The 8498-nt window shown below is 39.9% G+C and overlaps 1 pseudogene; it reads left to right on the forward strand.

Annotated features, from left to right (window-relative positions):
• Nucleotides 1-7336: 7336 nt before the first annotated feature.
• LOC105242356 lies at nt 7337-8275 on the forward strand (annotated as a pseudogene).
• Nucleotides 8276-8498: the final 223 nt, after the last annotated feature.

Here is an 8498-nt window from a genome sequence, read left to right on the forward strand (position 1 = left end):
TATGGAAGTTCCTCAAGATGTTAAAAGTGGAGCTCTCCTATGACGCAGCAATTGCACTACTGGGTATTTACCCCAAAGATAGAGATGTAGTAAAGAGAAGGACCATAGGCACCCCAATGTTCATAGGAACACTGTCCACAATAGCTAAACTGTGGAAGGAGCTGAGATTCCCATCAACGGATGAATGGATAAAGATGTGGTCGATACATAATATGGAATATAACACATCAGAAAGAAGGATTACCCAACATTTGCATCAACATGGATGGGACTGGAGGATATTATGGTAAGTGAATAAGTCAAGCTGAGAAAGACAATTATCATATGGTTTCACTCATTTGTGGAACATAAGGAATAGCAGGGGATCGGTAGGATAGGGAAGGGAAAAATGAAGGGGAGAGTAAACAGAGGGGGAAATTAACCACGAAAGACTATGGACTCCAGGAAAAAAACTGGGGTTTTAGAGGGGAGGGGAGTGGTGGGATGGCCTGGCCCAGTGACGGGTATTAAGGAGGGCACATATTACATGGAGCACTGGGTATTATACGCTAGCAATGCATCATGGAACAGTACATCAAAAACTAATGATGTACTGTGTGGTCACTAACGTATCATAATAAATTAAATATATATATATACACATATACATATACATATACATATACATATATATATATATATATATATATATATATATATACACACGCACACACACACACACACACATTCAGTCTTCATCCCCATTTCTGGCACAGAGTTTCTAAAACTTCAAATTTCCTAAGTGACGAGAGCCATAAAGATGCCTTTTCTAGGTTAACGAGGTGACTTTGGAAAATTACCTATGGAGAGAAGCCGCTTGCCAGGAGAGCCAACCATGTAATTACAGATCCAGAATTTTAGTTCCCACCCCCTGATCTCCTAGGATGTGTGAGAGGCTGGAAATGCAGTCTAATCACCAATGGCCAATGATTTAATCATGTCTATATCATGAAGTTTCCATGAAACCCAAAAGGATGGTTCAGAGAGCTTTCAGATTGGTGAACAGATGGAGACTGGTAGAGTGGTGTATCTGGAGAAGGCATGGAAGCCTCACACCCTTTCCCCATGCATCTCCCCCATGCATCCTGCCCTACGCATCTCTTCCATCTGGCATCATCTCAACCAGAGGCAGCACAGCTAATGAGGAAAATACTCAAGAGGCATGCACAAGCTTGACTACTGAGTCCATCATGTGACCACCTAAGGTCAGACCTGAGGTGAGCATGAGGATTCCGGGTAGAGGAGGTCTAAAATCAATTATCCCTGAATCAAACACTGAAACATGGCCTTAATACTTAAAGAGTGGTCCACAGACCAGGACTGATGGCATCAGTATCAACTGGGAAACCGTTACAATTACAGGACTTCTGAACCTCATCCACAGCCTCTGTTCTGAATTTGAACAGGATCCTCAAGTGATTCAAACACACGTTAATGTTGGAGAAGTTCTTGTCTAGAAAAGAGTTTCTCAACCTCTCCACTGTCGACATTTGTGCTAGATAATTCTTTGTATTGGGGGCCATACTGTGCATTGTAGGATATGGGGCATCAACCATGGCCTCAACCCACTAGGTGCCAGTAGACATCCATAGTTATGACAACCAAAGATTTTTCCATAATTGTCAAGTGTCATCTGGAGGCAAAAATCCCCTGCTTGAGAACAATTGATCTAGGGCATGCGAACTGGAAGTATCTTGGTGGAGTTCCAGTCAAAACTCATCCCTCCCTCAGCTCATAACTCTGGATAGCTAATTTCACAATTCTGAGCTCCGCTTTTACAAGTGTAGATTAAGGTTCATTATAAGACCTTACAGCATGGACTCTTGCAAAAATGAAATAAAACAACCCACATAGGATTCTCATTTCAGGGTATGGTACATTAAAAGATCTAACTATCTCATAATTAACAAACGTTTGAAAACGGAGCACTAAATGGAAGTTCTGAATTTGTGTTATCACCATGAATCAGCTAAATGATTAGTCAAAACCATCAGGCAAACAAGGACAGAGTACCCACATGTTTATAACAAATTAAGGTACCCCCTCTCTTGTCGAAGAGGGGAATAGCAATTTCCTAGAGATATCAGGAGATCTCTACCCATGAGACCTGGTTAAGCAGGTTCCTCAGTCTTAGATTTGGGGAAAATATTAACTCAAAATTTGGATATAATGCATGGAGGTTAAAACTCTGGAAGGCAGGCAAGATCATGGAGAAGAAGTAATAATAACTGGATACACCTGACTTCTAATCTGGTCTCCTGGGAACAGAGATTTGGCAGGAAAAACCTTTGTTTCTGTCCAGACCAGAGACCCAGGGGGAAATAATCTGTTCCAAAGTTGGAGTAACAATGGAAACAGTGCCTAATGAGCAGACACAGGGAGCTGTAAATATCTCCTCTGCTTCAGTCCCTGGCCATGGTGCATCCTTGTGCAGGAAAGGATATGGTTGTTGCATTTGAGCTCCTAAGTCTGGCTGGGGGATTCATGTTTCACTCTTTCCTCCTGTCCTGTCTGGGAACAGAGTTTCGGTTTCCAGTATCAACCACCCAGGGATGAATTGGGACCTCCACGCAGAGGCTTTCATCTTATAGACCCCCAACTAGGTGAGTCTCAGAGCTCAGCAGGTATTTCAGAAAAGGGTCAGAGAGAATGGAACCTAAGAACCTTTACCTGAGGTCACCTGAGAGCCCAACCAGCTTATCCCAGAGCCAAGAGATTACATGTTTATTTGCTGGGTTGATTATTAAGTTTAAAAATAATTTACTTAATATACTTAAAAAGAAGTGTTGGTTAGACTCACCATACAGGGATCATTGCTAATGATACATGGTCTGAATGAAAGTCCAGTTGGATGAGACAGAGGAAGGAATGAGGGGCATAAAGTGGTTCCAGTGAAATTAAAACATATTCAAGGAGTTTTGCAGCCAAAGGGAGTAGGAAAACAAAATATTAGGCTTGGATGTGTGAGCAGTGGAGGGACAGCATTTTTTAAAAATAAACTATTGGAACTACATCAAAATGAAAAGTAAAGGAAATGACCAACAAAACTAAAAGACAACCTAATGAATGGGAGAAGATATTTACAAATGACATAATCAACAAAGGGCTAGTATCCAAAATATATAAAGAACTGATAGAACTCAACACCAAAAAAAAATATAATCCAATTAAAAATGGGCAGAAGACATGGGAGGTTACTTAAAAAATTAAAAATAGAACTACCATATGATGCAGTAATACAAAAAACCCAATTCGGCTGGATATATGTACCTCTATGTTTATTGCAGCATTATTTACAATAGCCAAATATCGTGAAGTGTCCAACAGTAGATGGATAGATAGAGAAGTGGGATATTTATACAATGGAATATTACTCAGCCATAGAAAAGAATGAAATCTTGCCATTTGCAACATGAATGGATCTAGAGAGTATAATGCTAAGTGCAATAAGTCAGACAGAGAAAGACAAATACCATATGATTTCACTCATATGTGGAATTTAAGAAACAAACAAAGGAAAAAAGTAACTAACCAAAAACAGACTCTTAACCAAAGGGAATAAACTGATGGTTATCAGAAGGGAGGTGGGTTGGGGGATGGGTGAAATAGGTGACAAGGATTAAGAGTACATTTATCACAATGAGCACTGAGTAATGTATGGAATTGTTGAATCACTATACTGTACACCTGAAACTAACATAACACTGTATGTTAACTATATTGAATTAAAATAGAATAAAATAAAAGGTCACTTTCATATTAAAAAAAAAATTTCAGGTGGGATGCATTTAGCTTGTTCTGTATTTATTAGAAGGATCCAGACCTATGGAAGTAAAGGCTACCTAGTAATGGCAGTTTTTAAGGCATGAATTTCACAGTCTTATCTCTCCCACTGCTATTCACTGAAAAAAAATGTACCTAATATGCAAGAAGGGATATGCCAAGGAGCATCACTTTGCACCTATTTTATTACCAAGGAGGCTCAATATATTTTTGACTTTGTTAACCATTTACTTCAGATATGCAAATTGTTTTTGCAAGTTCATTACTTTCATGTACTGGGATCTGTGTGTTTTTATTGTGTTTGAATCCCATCCTTTCAAGAAAAGAATGACAATTTTTCACCAAGTTGCTGTTTGCCACTTAATCCTTGCATTGTGTAGAGATATATTTATTGGATGGAGTGAGAGCCTACATATTTTGTGTGATCAAGTCTGTCAGTTGGTCACATTGTGTTCCCCTCATTGCTTTAAAAAACACTGAAATTCTCCTGCATCTTTAGTAGTAAGAATTGCTTTTTACACATATTGTCATCTTATTGCACATCTAATTGTCCTTGGTTCTACCATTTTATATTCTGGAGTTAGATCGTTTTTTTAAAATAACAATCACATGCTGTCCTTATGTGAAACATGTTCTTTTGTATTCAGCTAAAGATCCCCTGCATCTTTTTCATAAGCATGATTCAGTCCATTTAGTTTACACACAATAAAATTATAACTTTAGCTACTGTTTCTTGTACTATGTATTAAAAAGAATATCTTCCTATTATTTATTTCTAAGCTTTTAACCATTTCATCCTGAAATACCGACTGATATTGATGTGAAGGTTGGTATTTTTTTTTATAACTTTTTATTATGTTATGTTAGTCACCATACAGTACATCCTTAGTTTTTGATGTAATGTTCCATGATTCATTATTTGCATATAACACCCAGTGCTCCATGCAATACGTGCCCTCCTTACTACCGACCACTGGCCTATCCCAATCCCCCACCCCCCTCTCCTCTAAAGCCCTCAGCTTGTTTCCCAGAGTCCATAGTCTCTCATGGTTCATTCCACCTTCTGTTCACCCCCCCTTCATTCTTCCCTTCCTTCTCCTACCGATCTTCCTACTTCTTATGTTCCATAAATGAGTGAAACCATACAATAATTGTCTTTCTCTGCTTGCCTTATTTCACTTAGCATAATCTCCTCCAGTCCCATCCATGTTGCTGCAAATGTTGGGTAATCGTTCTTTCTGATGGCTGAGTAATATCATTTCTGTAAGATATTAGTGTTAGATTATTGTTCGGTTTTGTTGAAAACAGTTATTTGAATCCACCATCTTTAACATGATTTTATTTTCCCTACCATTCTTTTTATTTAATTAATTCTCATTTTCTTAAAACTTGTTTCTATATAAATGCAACATTTGTCAACAAAAGACATGAACACACCAGGTGAGGCCCTGCTCCTTTGGATTATATATTAGAATGGAGAACAGGGAGCTAAGTGCTTGTTTGACATTGGGTCTTCAAGGATAAATCATAAACAGAAAGTGAGTAGATTGTCACGGAACATGCCAGATATTGCAGAGTATGGTCTCGGAAGGTTTCTGCATGGCAGACAAGGAACAGAGAACCAGGGCAGGCATGTACCCATTGGATTTTGTGTCAAACAAAGATCAAACCCAAAAGCCCAAGATAACAAAAGGAATAAATGCCACCAAGCAAATTAAGAGAAGAGCCAGCCTCACCCATTCTCAGTACACATTAAAACAAGTGTGGTCAAATAAACAGGGCATAGGGACAGGAATGACACTTAGATCAGGGGTATGAGGTGGACCCCATGATGAGGCCTGCAGAGCAGTCAGCATGGGCTCCTTGGAGTCTGATGTAACATCAGCACCTGTCTCACTGCCTTTTCCCTCTGCAACCTGGTTCTGGTGGACTCTTCATTCATACTGTCTTTTCCACATTAGAAGCCACTGACCTTCTATTAAAACCATTTTTTCCCTTTACTGCTGTGGATTCCAATTTTTTTTGTTTACTGTGCATAGTAATCATGCCTTTTACATTAAGATCAAGCATGTATGTACATGGAAACACACAAATCCTCATGTATGCGCACACACACACACACACACACACAGAAACAGCACTGAACAAAGAGAATAACAATTCAAATAGTAACAGGAAGAAACTAGGTTCAACGTCTTACATGTAAGAACTAAATCTGTCGACCACCTTAGGAGGAGGGATACCACTTATCCCCACTCTTCCAGTGAGAATATTATCATTTTAGGATGGATTTATTATCTTCCCAAATTCAAACAGCTACTGTGTGGTAGATCCAAGGTTCAAAACTCATACACTGATTCCAAAATTTTGCATTTAATATCATTTAGAAAAGTGTTTTATCATTTCTTCTTGATATATCACCACTATTTTTGTAGATTGTAAATTTCCTTTTGTCAATTATGGAATTTTTCCTTTCACTCATATTTCTAGTGGGTGTTCATACATTAAGGTGTCTTGACACCATAAATATACCACTCTTGTCTCTTTTGGACAAGTGGGTTTTGCTGCTTTGTTAGTTATTCTGGGCATCAAGGGGATACACCTAGGGTTGGAATGCAGCCAGAACCAGGGAAGCTTTCTCATCAACATGATCTCTCAGGAACCATCTGGGCTTATTAGACCCTTCTCCCCCTTCTTCTTTTTCTCTTACTTTAAATTTCTTATACTTCTGAAAATACAGAACAAAATGGTCATATTAAAATAGAGCAGCACGTTACATGTTCATGGGTGTCTTACCACCTGGAATTTGGGGACTGTTCTATATTCACTAGAGTAATGATAATTTGATGTTGGGAGCTTAACTAGTACATTTCTTTCTTAAATATTGTAGCTGGAGGTGAGAGGAGACTGGTAGTCACATGGTCCCAGGTCTCCATAGTGTGCCAAAATGGGGCCCTTAAAAATGCAGACTCCAGGATGTTAACCAACACCTGGAAATAAGGAATGGATCCATTTTTGTTGACAGGATTTCTTGGAAACAAATTAATGAAGTGCAAGGAACACCATGTGAATGAAGAACTCCTGTGTCTTCAAGTCTCAGCTGCAGCAGGGAGGTCACCTCATTCCTCAACCTTCCCTGACACCACCTCTCATCACTCTCCCTCTTGCCCCTCTCCTGACTACACTGGCTCCATTTTGAGTCCTGGATATCTCTCCAGGGATCAAAACAGGTGACTTCCTCAGGGACATTGCACTGGCCCTTTCTCTTACAGGGCACACACATCCCTAGTTAACCCTATCTCCCGTGCAGATTTCCCTAAGGTTTCTCGTCAAATGTCATATTGTTTTACATATTCCTGAACTCCCAATAAAGATAACACCCTATCCACTTTCTTTTATGCCTGCTTTTATTCCCACATGTCATTGAAGTTATAGCATTTCTACCATGTTACTAATGTTCATTTGTATTAAAATTAATCACTTTTTTCCTAATTTCTAGTCATCAAACCACCACATGGGACCAGGCAATGATACCCACATTTCAGGATTTCTTCTTCTGGGACTATCAAACAAACCAGAACTGCAGCACCTCCTATTCGGGCTTTTCCTCTCCATGTACCTGATCACTGTGTTTGGAAACCTGCTCCTCATCCTGGCCGTCAGCTCTGACTCCCACCTCCACACCCCCATGTACTTCTTCCTGGCCAACCTGTCCTTTGTAGACATCTGTGTCACCTCTACCATCATCCCAAAGATGCTGGTGAATATACAGACACACAGCAAAGTTATAACCTATACAGGATGTATTAGCCAGATCTGCTTTTCCCTACTCTTTGCAGGCTGGGAAGACTTTCTCCTGGCCGTGATGGCCTATGACCGCTTTGTGGCCATCTGCCACCCCCTGCACTACACGGTCATCATGAACCCCCGGCTCTGTGGACTCCTGGCTCTGCTGTCCTGGATCATGAGTGCCCTGAATTCCTTAATACAGAGTTTAATGATTTTGACACTCTCCTTCTGTTCAGAGGTGGAAATCCCCCACTTTTTCTGTGAAATCCATCAGATGATCCAACTTGCCTGTTCTGATAACTTTCTTAATGACACAGTGATGTATGTTTCAGTTGTGGTCCTGGCTTGTCGTCCCCTCTCTGGGATCCTTTATTCATACTCTAAGATTATTTCCTCCATATATAGAATCTCTTGAGCTCAGGGCAAGTACAAAGCATTTTCCACCTGTACATCTCACCTCTCAGTTGTCTCCTTATTTTATTGCACAGTCCTGGGAGTGTACCTCAGCTCTGCTGTTACCCAGAGCTCCCATGCAAGAACAGTGGCCTCAGTAATGTACACGGTGGTCACGCCCATGCTGAACCCCTTCATCTACAGCCTGAGGAACAAAGACATAAAGGAGGCTCTGATAAGATTCTTCAGGAGGGCAACTATAGCCAGGTGATGGGTATTGAGGAGGATACGTGTGGTGAGGAGCGCTGGGTGTTATAGGCAACTAATGAATCTTTGAACGCTACTTCAAGAACTAATGATGTCTGTATGCTGGCTAACTTAACATAATAAAAAAATAATAATAAATAGAAGGGCAATTGTCCTTGTGGTGAGGAAATGCCTTGATTGTAGGGCTCAAATTCATCATTTTTTATCATTGTGAAATAGAATTAGCT

The sequence above is a fragment of the Ailuropoda melanoleuca genome, chromosome 4, assembly GCF_002007445.2.
Source record: "Ailuropoda melanoleuca isolate Jingjing chromosome 4, ASM200744v2, whole genome shotgun sequence".
NCBI classification, from domain to species: domain Eukaryota; kingdom Metazoa; phylum Chordata; class Mammalia; order Carnivora; family Ursidae; genus Ailuropoda; species Ailuropoda melanoleuca.